Source organism: Bombina bombina, chromosome 1, assembly GCF_027579735.1.
Source record: "Bombina bombina isolate aBomBom1 chromosome 1, aBomBom1.pri, whole genome shotgun sequence".
NCBI lineage: Eukaryota > Metazoa > Chordata > Amphibia > Anura > Bombinatoridae > Bombina > Bombina bombina.
Genome location: NC_069499.1, coordinates 535,195,728 through 535,208,448, shown reverse-complemented (window position 1 = coordinate 535,208,448; position 12,721 = coordinate 535,195,728). Strand labels below are relative to the sequence as shown.

The 12,721-nt window shown below is 38.4% G+C and overlaps 1 protein-coding gene across 1 annotated transcript in view; it reads right to left on the bottom strand.

Moving 5' to 3' along the window:
* Positions 1–12,721, bottom strand: part of ADAM23 (ADAM metallopeptidase domain 23) — a 292,223-nt gene that overhangs the window by 113,154 nt on the left and 166,348 nt on the right. The gene's annotated exons all lie outside the window — the stretch shown is intronic.

Sequence of the window (12,721 nt, the reverse complement as noted above, 5' to 3'; positions counted from 1 at the left end):
ATAAACACATAAATACATATATACACACATATACACATACATAAGAGGCATTGGAGCCTTTTCAGTTAAGTAGATGAAAACATGAAAAATCACATTTATGAAATATTCATATTTAAAAAAGTGTTATACTGTGTATTTACTGTAAACATTTCACATCCCAATGTTCTGCACATAGCAGGATATGTTTTACGTATTTTTAAACAAATATTCCTATAAATATATCTGTATACAGTATATCTATACCTATGTATAAACATGTATATATATATATATATATATATATATAGGTGTAGATATATATTGTATATTATTGTATGTATGATTATATATATATACAGTATATATATATATATATATATATATATTGTAACAGGAAACACTTTTAACCACGGTCTTCTAGGGCACAAATGCAGCACAGGGCAATCCACTGTAGTTTAAAAGGCTTTATTTTTCACAGCAATAACAAACAGGCAGTTCATTTTCAAAAGAGGGAAATCCTTCCTCTGCAGCAAAGTTAAGTACTTTTAAATGTGTCCAAGCACTTCACAGCATTCACAAGTGCTTTGTAAAAATAATGACCTTTTACAGTTCACAGGAACAAAAGTCTTTTACACAGTGTAACAAACACACACACCAGCTTCTGTAGCTGTATATCTCTCTCTCTAGGCCTAAGTGAGGCTGCTATTTAAACCCTCACAACTTCTAATTAGCCACACCTGTGATTAGCTGCTGGACAGCTTCACAGCTGTCTGGGATAATCAAATACACACTCTTTCTCCCTGGGGTTTTAACTGAAAGGAGAAATAGCATGTACAATGCTTGGTCTTAAATATCTTCCATTTATAACCAGGCCTTGCTTTCTGTCACATATCCTCCCCCCCAGCTCACACCCAGTGGGTTGAGCGACCATGGACATCAATGAATGTACCCGAGACAAACCATCAGCATCGCCCTGCAAAAGACCGGCCCTGTGCTCAACAGTAAAATTGAAGGGTTGCAAGCTAAGAAACCACATAGTAACCCTTGAATTTGTTTCCTTATTCTGACTCATCCATGTGAGAGGAGCATGATCTGCTATTAATTTAAATTTTCTTCCCAACAGATAGTACCTAAGGGTCTCTAAAGCCCACTTAATGGCAAGGCATTCTTTCTCCACTATAGAATAGTTCTTTTCCTGTGAAATAAGTTTTCTGCTTAGGAAAAGGACAGGATGCTCTTCTCCCTGACACTCCTGCGAGAGAACTGCTCCTAAACCAACATCAGAGGCATCTGCCTGTACAATAAAATCTTTATCGAAATTGGGGGTTACCAAAACTGGATGGGCACAAAGGGCATCTTTCAAATGCTTAAAAGCTTGTTCTGCTTCTGGGGACCATTTTATCATAATTGGGGCCCTTGCTTTTGTGAGATCTGTCAAGGGTGCCGCAATTGTAGCGAAATTCGGGATAAACCTTCTATAATAACTAGTTATCCCAATAAATGCTCTTACTTGTTTTTTAGTTAGAGGCTGTGGCCAGTTCTGTATGGCCTCTACTTTTGTTGTCTGAGGTTTAACTAATCCTCTACCAATAGTATAACCCAAGTACTTAGCTTCCTGTAAACCAACGGTACATTTTGCAGGATTGGCAGTTAACCCAGCGGACCGTATTGCATCAAGTACTGCTTGAACTTTTGGAAGATGGGATTCCCAATCTGTACTATAAATTATAACATCATCTAAATATGCTACCACATAACGAACATGGGGTTTCAGAATTCTATCCATCATCCTCTGGAATGTTGCCGGGGCCCCATGTAAACCAAATGGCAACACCGTATACTGAAATAAGCCCTCTGGGGTTGAAAAAGCTGTCTTTTCCTTTGCTTGACTAGTGAGAGGCACCTGCCAATACCCTTTCGCTAAATCAATTGTAGTGAGATAACGTGCTTTTCCTAGCCTTTCTATCAACTCATTCACCCTATTCATTGGGTAGGTGTCAAATTTGGAAACACAATTAAGGTTACGAAAGTCATTACAGAACCTTAATGAACCATCCGGCTTTGGAACAAGCACGATTGGACTGTTCCACTCACTTTGTGATTCCTCAATTACCCCAAGCTTTAACATTTTTTCTACCTCCAGTTTAATAGCCTTTCTACGAGCCTCAGGGACCCTATAGGGTTTAAGGCAGACCTTCTTCCCTGGTTCTGTTATGTCATGCTTAATAACATTAGTTTTTCCCGGGACCACAGAAAATACCTCTTTGTTCATTCTAATAAAATCCTTGACCTCTCGCTTCTGATGTACAGATAGGGTTTCCGATATATTTACCTCTGGTTCAGTGACAGGAAGTTCTGTAGGTTTTAAGGTAACTAAAACTTCCCTATCTTTCCAAGGTTTTAACAGATTTATATGATATATTTGCTCAGGTTTCCTTCTCCCTGGCTGACTTACTTTGTAATTAACATCATTTATAACCCTGATATTATTTCTTGCCTCTACCAATGTTGCATCCTCCCATTGGGCTTTTTTAAAATTACCAGGGCCACCAACCAGATCTATCAAATCATCAATATTTTCTGAGCTAGTACTTGGTACTTCATTACTCTGAGAAGGTTGATCACCTACTAATACAGGCATAGGGCAATTAATCTTATTTTTCTCCTTTTCAATGGAACCCCCTTCAGAATCAGTTTCAGAGAAAGGAAATACATAAATATCAGAAGTTTGACATATTTCTGGAGATTCCCATAACTCCAGAAATCTTGGAAAATTTCTCCCTATCACCACCTCATGGGCTAAATTTGGTACTACACCAATACAATATTTTAATTTACCACACTGAGTCTCAATCTCCACCTCAGCTGTAGGATATTCCCATTTATCTCCATGAACACAGATAATTCCCATTTTTTTCCCATAATCTAATATTGCATCTGGTACTAAAGATTTAGCCACTAGTGTGACCATACTTCCTGAATCAAGCAAAGCCCTAGACACTTTACCATTAACCGTCACAGTACACCAATGGGAATCATTATTAACAGAGCTGTTGCTATTAGACAATAGTGAATGTGCAACATTCCAGTCCGTAAATTCATCTTTATCACAGTCTCTAGCAATATGCCCAACCTCATTACATTTAAAACATCTTACAGGTTGGTTATATTTAAATGTTTCCTTAATTCCTGGGGAAATGTCTCTGGTGTTTTGCCTATACACCTGCTGCTCTCTTATCCTCTTTATCCCCTGAACAGTCTTACCAGTTCTTGTAGAGCTCTGGGACTTGGGATTGTGGGGCTGATCCATTGAAGATTGTTGCAAAACTTCTCCTGAAGCTATAAATCTTTCGACCAATACAATCAACTGATCCGCTGTTTGAGGATCACCTTGATTAACCCACCGCCGCAGGGAAGTAGGTAATCCACGCTGAAACCGGTCCATCACCAGTAGTTCCACTATTTTGGTAGCCGAATTAACCTCTGGTTGCAGCCACTTCCTGGCAAGATGTATAAGGTCGAACATCTGGGATCTTGCAGCATTCTGAGATGAAAACATCCAGGAATGGAATCTTTGTGCACGGACTGCCGAAGTCACCCCCAGGCGTGCAAGGATTTCTGCTTTCAATTTCTCATAGTCACTGGCTTGTGCTGGCTCTAAATCAAAGTAGGCCTTCTGAGGTTTACCACTAAGAAATGGCGCAAGTATACTCGCCCACTCAACTGTCGGCCATTTTTCTCTTTCTGCTGTGCGTTCAAATGCCAAAAGATACGCCTCAACATCATCAGCTACTGTCATTTTTTGAAGATAATGACTAGCCCTTATTACTCTGGAACCTTGGCTGCCACCAACATATTCAGAGTTCAGTCTTTCTGATATGGCTTGAACCTCTCGTTGCAGAGTCTGTGTAGCACTTTGCTGCTCCTCCTGGGTCTTCCTGAATGTCTCAGCTTGCACAGCAGCCATCTGTTGTATCAACAATTCAGTGTTCTCCTTCTGTGATTTAGCCAGCAGCATAGCACTCTCTGACTGGGCCAAGACCAACTGTTGCAGTGCTGCACTATTTTCAGCAGCTTTTCTGTTAGTCTCTTGCTGTATAGCATTAGAATGGATCAAAGCTTTAATGACTTCCTCCATGTTGCTTGCAGATTATTATGCCCACAGACTTACAACGTGGTTGCCCGCATTCTCCACCAAGTGTAACAGGAAACACTTTTAACCACGGTCTTCTAGGGCACAAATGCAGCACAGGACAATCCACTGTAGTTTAAAAGGCTTTATTTTTCACAGCAATAACAAACAGGCAGTTCATTTTCAAAAGAGGGAAATCCTTCCTCTGCAGCAAAGTTAAGTACTTTTAAATGTGTCCAAGCACTTCACAGCATTCACAAGTGCTTTGTAAAAATAATGTCCTTTTACAGTTCACAGGAACAAAAGTCTTTTACACAGTGTAACAAACACACACACCAGCTTCTGTAGCTGTATATCTCTCTCTCTAGGCCTAAGTGAGGCTGCTATTTAAACCCTCACAACTTCTAATTAGCCACACCTGTGATTAGCTGCTGGACAGCTTCACAGCTGTCTGGGATAATCAAATACACACTCTTTCTCCCTGGGGTTTTAACTGAAAGGAGAAATAGCATGTACAATGCTTGGTCTTAAATATCTTCCATTTATAACCAGGCCTTGCTTTCTGTCACAATATATATATATATATATATATATATATATATATACACACAGTATATATACATACGCACACAAGTATTTATGAATAAATATAACATATTCTTCTATGTGAAGAACATTGGAATGTGAAATATTCATATTTTCATGTTGGGTTAGTGCACTTGAAAATATGCAGTCGGATTTATGTGCGAGTAGGGTGTTTTTTTTTCTTCACTTTTTTTGCTCCATTGACTTCTATGGGGGGATACGTTAATGAAATTGCGATATTCAAAGTTCGGCTTTAACCCGATGTGTGCAGAAACCTTTCTTCTAGCGGATTTAACGAATGAGCAAGAACATTAAATACCGCTCAACTTGTAATCTGACCCTAAATAAATGCTAGATAGAATGATGCAGTCAAAGAAAAGATTAGTCTGAGAATAACATGCCAAATAAGTGTAATTTTTTAGTGTCTATAAAACAATGGGGGCTGCCATGTTGTAACTTAGGTTACCTTCTGGGCTGTGGTCAGTTAGGGATAGTTATAAATAGGTCACCAGAGTGTGCAGCCAGTGGCTGTGTGGAATATAACACTGTTCTGCACTAACAGGAACTAAAAAAAATCACAATTTTATAATGGAATTACAGGAAAAGGGGGCAAAATAAATAATGAAAGTATAATACAGATTTTTTATATATATTTTTTATCATTTTCATTTTTTTTTTTATATTTAATTTTTATTGAGGACAAAGAAGAAATAAACAGTATACATACGCACTTTTCAAATGATAAACAATAAATCAAATAATTATATACTCTAAAGAAGTTGTAGTCCTCTTTTTTTTTCCTTTCTTATCCCCCTTATTACAGAATATTAGGTCACTCTTGGACCTGTAAGGTTGTACGAGAGCAAGTCCAGGGGGTTATGGTGTAAACAAAGATGAAAAAAACATAAGTCAAAAAGCAAATAAACAAAGAACAAACATTTAAACTTTGCATCTATAAATAGAAAGCTAAATCCAATAATATACGTGCATTCAAATGATGAAGATGCAATGGCCTAGAACAGACTTTTTTGTAACATGTAATACTATGCATTGTGAAAAGCAACATAACTTAAGCAACCTTTATGTGACATCTGAGGGTTATGTTAAAGATAGGGCTTACTGAGACTAGCTATCCCCTTAGACTTATACTTAATTAGAGACTGATTATGTATTAAGAAGTCTAACCTCCTTAGCTCATGTGTCTGATTTGCGATAGAAAGGGAGTTGTTTAAAATATGCACAATCTTGAGGGAGTCTACTCTTTTCTATATGGTAAGAGTTAGATATTAAAATATGATATCGAGTGAGACATCTGATTATTTGAGCGATAAATGCGGGAATTTAAGTATGGGAGAAACAGTGGAGATAGACTATTGCTAGGAGCAGGTATTAAGGTGTAGTGCCGATATTGAAATACAATTCTCCTTTGTGGTCCCGGCCGCAGACCACAATGTCAATCCCCTTTCGGGTATGTATAACTAGGCATCCTTATGATAGATAGTGGCAAACATGTCTATATTACTATATGTCCCTGCAGACCGCATATCCCTTGCTTTTACATAGGAAGGGGATTACCAATATATATATATATTAAAAAAACAAAAAAACATACAACATACAAATAAGCACTTCATCATTAGTGTCCAGTTAATTAGAACAGTCATGCAAAGTAGCTGAGCCCAGTGCTATTATCTAATATTATGATGCTTAAGTAGGAAATAGGGAGAAGAAACAAAGTGCAACAGAACACAACTTAGTTTTTTGTGGAGCTTAATTTGAGCCTTCTATGTACTAGCCCAGAGCATATCTCCCTTTTTAATATATTCAGCCCTCTCCTGTGATCGGGATGCCTCCTCCTCTATCAGAAATGAAGTGGCCCAGACCGGCATCACCCGAACCAAACCGCCTGTAGGGTGAGTGAGGTGAAGCATACAGTGCGCATAAGTCCAGCCGCGGGATACACACTTCATAGTGACCACTCAGAAAAGTGCCATCAGACACAGTATCATTTATCATTTTATATTACCATCTCATAGTATTTAATGTCAATTTAAAAGAACAAGGTTGTGCCTTTTTTGGCAACTGGGTTCCAGATCAACCAACTGATGTAACTGCTTACATTAGTGGTGTTTTTGTCTATAGCTCGTACATAGAAGGGCCTTGGTTTGACTGCTTTTGAAGGGACATAGAGGTCAAAATTAAACTTTTCTTATTCAGATAAAGGGCTCTCGTTATGAAACTGAGGAGGCAGTTTTGACAATCTCATGAGAGCCTGCATCAGCAAGTTCAGAGGCAGAGAGCCACACATGGCTAATGTAACTTTCACTTGTGAACTTTTTGAACCAGGGCCCCTATACAAGGGGATTCTATCCCACCACATGCTGGGGGATTAGACTTCAAGTATAACATTTACATTACATGTGTTGAATCCTCCATTTGCTGTATTTTGGCCAGGAGTGACTGTGAGCTAATCTATTTTACATACCAGGCTGATTAACTCTGCTATTTTACCGGTACCTGAGTAGTAAATACTTTAGAGACTCCAATGAATATATATATATATTTGCAAGTGCATTCTGCCACCTACTGGTCAAGTATTCTTCAAATTTTGCTGTATTTAAAAAAGCTATTAAAATGCACTAAACATTCTAATATTACAATTAAAAACAGTATTTTGTCCACAAACAAGAACAATAAAACTGCTATTTAAAAAAAAAAATAATAATAATTATAATAATAATAGTTTCTATAATTATGTAGCACAGTCTACAAAATAAAAAGCTGTTACTATTGATAAACTAAGCCCATGTTTTCACAAATTTCAGAGTCATCAAGGCTTTGATTTTTATACAGCTTTCTCTAAAAATGCACTTGGTAAACCTTAAAAATCCCATCCATGACCAGGTGACTCTTTAGGTATTTATTCTCGTAACACCATCTGGATGTGTATACAGTATATGTCACACAATGTTCTGGGCTTTAAGGACCATGTTAATGTACATACCATCTAGACAGTCGAAAGAAAAGCATAAAGCATAAAGCTTTAGAAGCCCCAAACTGTTTCTCACAGCTCTAGTCCAGGAGTGCTTGGGGGTCTATGCACCTCCAAACACATGTGTAGTACCCCCTTTGAGCACTGAAGGGTTCAATACATTATGGGGGGTAGTTATCAAGCCGTCAACCTCAAATACAATGGAATTCCACAGCGTATTTGTGGCGAGGCTGATTTGCCTTAGTTATCAAAGGCTAGAGACCAGCAAAAGTAGAATTTTGTGACGTAAACTTCGATCCGCCGGACTCCGTCCGACACAGATCGATTCTTACGTCACTCCAGATGTTCCGCACACAAGTGCGGCACAATCTCACTACTTTTGCTAGTTATCAAAAAACTAGCAGGTACGCCCGGCACTTTTACGGCCCAGCGTACCTGGTTTTCAAACCGCCAGCCTGGAGGCGGCGGATCCCATAGGAATCAATGGGAGTCTGACCATAGCGAAAGTACAAGTTCGCTGCTGACAGACATCCCATTCATTCCTATGGGAGCTGTCTGCACCTAACACCCTAACATGTACCCCGAGTCTAAACACCTCTAATCTGTCCCCCCTACACCGCCGCAACTAAATAAATGTATTACCCCCTAAACCGCCGCTCCCGGAGCCCACCGCCACTATAATAAATATGTTAACCCCTAAACCGCCGCTCCCGGAGCCCACCGCAAGTTACTCTATACATATTAACCCCTAAACCGCCGCTCCCGGAGCCCACCGCCAACTACATTATACCTAGTAACCCCTATCCTGCCCCCCCTATACCGCCGCCCTCTATAATAAATTTATTAACCCCTATCCTGCCGATCCTGCACCTCGCCGCAACTAAATAAATAGTTTACCCCTAAACCGCCACTCCCGGACCCCCGCAACCTATATTAAATTTATTAACCCCTATCCTGCCCCCCTACACCGTCGCCACCTAAAATAAATTTATTAACCCCTATCCTGCCCCCTTCTACACCGTCGCCACCTATAATAAATTTATTTACCCCTATCCTGCCCCCCACTACACCACCGCCACTGTAATAAAATTATTAACCCCTAAACCTAAGTCTAACACTAACCCTAACACCCCCTAACTTAAATATTAATTAAATAAATCTAAATCATATTTCTATTATGAACTTAATGAATCCTATTTAAAACTAAATACTTACCTTTAAAATAAACCCTAATATAGCTACAATATAAATAATAATTATATTGTAGCTATCTTACGATTTATTTTTATTTTACAGGCAACTTTCAATTTATTTTAACTAGGTACAATAGCTATTAAATAGTTATTAACTATTTAATAGCTTACCTAGCTAAACTAAAGAGAAATTTACCTGTAAAATCAAAACTAACCTAAGTTACAATTACACCTAACACTACACTATACTTTAATAAATTATTCCTATTTAAAACTAAATACTTACCTGTAAAATAAACCCTAATATGGCTACAATATAATTAATAATTACATTGTAGCTATCTTAGGATTTATATTTATTTTACAGGTAACTTTGTATTTATTTTAGCTAGTTAGAATAGTTATTAAATAGTTATTAACTATTTAATAACTACCTAGCTAAAAGAAATACAAAATTACCTGTAAAATAAATCCTAACCTAAGTTACAATTAAACCTAACACTACACTATCATTAAATAAATTAAATAAACTAACTACAAATAACTACAATTAAATACAATTACATAAACTAACTAAAGTACAAAAAATAAAAAAAGCTAAGTTACAAAAAATAAAAAAAATAACTTACAAACATTTAAAAACATATTACAACAATTTTAAGCTACTTACACCTAATCTAAGCCCCCTAATAAAATAACAAACCCCCCCAAAATAAAAAAATGCCCTACCCTATTCTACATTAAAAAAGTTCAAAGCTCTTTTACCTTACCAGCCCTTAAAAGGGCCTTTTGTGGGGGCATGCCCCAAAGTTCAGCTCTTTTGCCTGTAAAAGAAAAATACAACCCCCCCCCAACATTAAAACCCACCACCCACATACCCCTAATCTAACCCAAACCCCCCTTAAAATAACCTAACACTAATCCCCTGAAGATCATCCTACCTTTAGTTGTCTTCACTCAGCCGAGCCACCGATGGAACTGAAGAGGACATCCGGACCGGCAGAAGTTATCCTCCAAGGGGCGCTGAAGAAATCTTCCATCCGATGAAGTGATCCTCCAAGCGGCGCTGAAGAAATCTTCCATCCGGGCGAGGTCATCTTCCAAGAGGCGCTGAAGAAGTCTTCTATCCGGGCAAGGTCATCTTCGAAGCCGGGTCTTGAATCTTCATCCCGCCGACGCGGAACATCCTTCTTTCCCGACGAACTACCGACGAATGAAGGCTCCTTTAAGGGACGTCATCCAAGATGGCGTCCCTTCAATTCCGATTGGCTGATAGGATTCTATCAGTCAATCGGAATTAAGGTAGGAAAAATCTGATTGGCTGATGGAATCAGCCAATCAGATTCAAGTTCAATCCGATTGGCTGATCCAATCAGCCAATCAGATTGAGCTCGCATTCTATTGGCTGTTCCGATCAGCCAATAGAATGCAAGCTCAATCTGATTGGCTGATTGGATCAGCCAATCGGATTGAACTTGAATCTGATTGGCTGATTCCATCAGCCAATCAGATTTTTCCTACCTTAATTCCGATTGGCTGATAGAATCCTATCAGCCAATCGGAATTGAAGGGACGCCATCTTGGATGACGTCCCTTAAAGGAGCCTTCATTCATCGATAGTTCGTCGGGAAAGAAGGATGTTCCGCGTCGGCGTGATGAAGATTCAAGACCCGGCTTCGAAGATGACCTCGCCCGGATAGAAGACTTCTTCAGCGCCTCTTGTAAGATGACCTCGCCCGGATGGAAGATTTCTTCAGCGCCACTTGGAGGATCACTTCATCGGATGGAAGATTTCTTCAGCGCCCCTTGGAGGATAACTTCTGCCGGTCCGGATGTCCTCTTCAGTTCCATCGGTGGCTCGGCTGAGTGAAGACAACTAAAGGTAGGATGATCTTCAGGGGATTAGTGTTAGGTTATTTTAAGGGGGGTTTGGGTTAGATTAGGGGTATGTGGGTGGTGGGTTTTAATGTTGGGGGGGTTGTATTTTTCTTTTACAGGCAAAAGAGCTGAACTTTGGGGCATGCCCCCACAAAAGGCCCTTTTAAGGGCTGGTAAGGTAAAAGAGCTTTGAACTTTTTTAATGAAGAATAGGGTAGGGCATTTTTTTATTTTGGGGGGTTTGTTATTTTATTAGGGGGCTTAGATTAGGTGTAAGTAGCTTAAAATTGTTGTAATATGTTTTTAAATGTTTGTAAGTTATTTTTTTTTATTTTTTGTAACTTAGCTTTTTTTATTTTTTGTACTTTAGTTAGTTTATGTAATTGTATTTAATTGTAGTTATTTGTAGGTAGTTTATTTAATTTATTTAATGATAGTGTAGTGTTAGGTTTAATTGTAACTTAGGTTAGGATTTATTTTACAGGTAATTTTGTATTTCTTTTAGCTAGGTAGTTATTAAATAGTTAATAACTATTTAATAACTATTCTAACTAGCTAAAATAAATACAAAGTTACCTGTAAAATAAATATAAATCCTAAGATAGCTACAATGTAATTATTAATTATATTGTAGCTATCTTAGGGTTTATTTTACAGGTAAGTATTTAGTTTTAAATAGGAATAATTTATTAAAGTATAGTGTAGTGTTAGGTGTAATTGTAACTTAGGTTAGTTTTGATTTTACAGGTAAATTTCTCTTTAGTTTAGCTAGGTAAGCTATTAAATAGTTAATAACTATTTAATAGCTATTGTACCTAGTTAAAATAAATTGAAAGGTACCTGTAAAATAAAAATAAATCCTAAGATAGCTACAATATAATTATTATTTATATTGTAGCTATATTAGGGTTTATTTTATAGGTAAGTATTTAGTTTTAAATAGGATTAACTTAGTTAATAATATAAATATTATTTAGATTTATTTAATTAATATTTAAGTTAGGGGGGTGTTAGGGTTAGTGTTAAACTTAGGTTTAGGGGTTAATAATTTTATTACAGTGGCAGCGGTGTAGTGGGGGGCAGGATAGGGGTTAATAAATTTAATATAGGTTGCGGCGGGTTCAGGGAGCGGTGGTTTAGGGGTTAAACTATTTTTTTATTTGCGGCGAGGTGCGGGATCAGCAGGATAGGGGTTAATAACTTTATTATAGAGGGTGACCATATAGGAGGGGCAGGATAGGGGTTACTAGGTATAATGTAGGTGGCAGTGGTGTCCGGGAGCGGCGGTTTAGGGGTTAATACATTTATAAGACTTGCGGCGGGGTCTAGGAGCGGCGGTTTAGGGGTTAATACATTTATAAGACTTGCGGCAGGGTCTAGGAGCGGCGGTTTAGGGGTTAGTAACTTTATTTAGTTGCGGGGGGCTCCGGGGGCGCCGGTATAGGGGGTAGAACAGTGTAGTTTAGTGTGAGTGCTTAGTGACAGGCTAGCAAGAAAGCTGTCAAACAGCCGAAGAGCAGCGAGATCGGATGAGTGATAACTCTCACAGTCCACTGCTCATTGCCCCGTGGCTTTTTAACAGCTTTTTTTGATAACTTAGGCGTATTTTTTCAGGTCCGCGGCGGCGAAGGTAGGCGAGCTTAGGCGGGCGTATTGGGCCGGCGAAGTCAGAAAAGTTGATGGCTTGATAACTACCCCCCTATGTGTGCAAACTTTTTCACCACCTTTGTTAGACTCTCAATTACCCTGCCACACATACACACCACTGTTCAGGTCATACAGGGTACACATTTTTTGTCACCCTACACCCTCCTGAGCCAATTATGTAGCGTGTGAGATAAAACTGCTCACCAATGATAAAAAAAAAGACTGACATGCAAAATAACCCAAAACCTTAAAGGGTTAAATATTAGAAAAGTTGTCATGGATTGTATTTTGTTCATGAGAAGTTTAAATGTATTT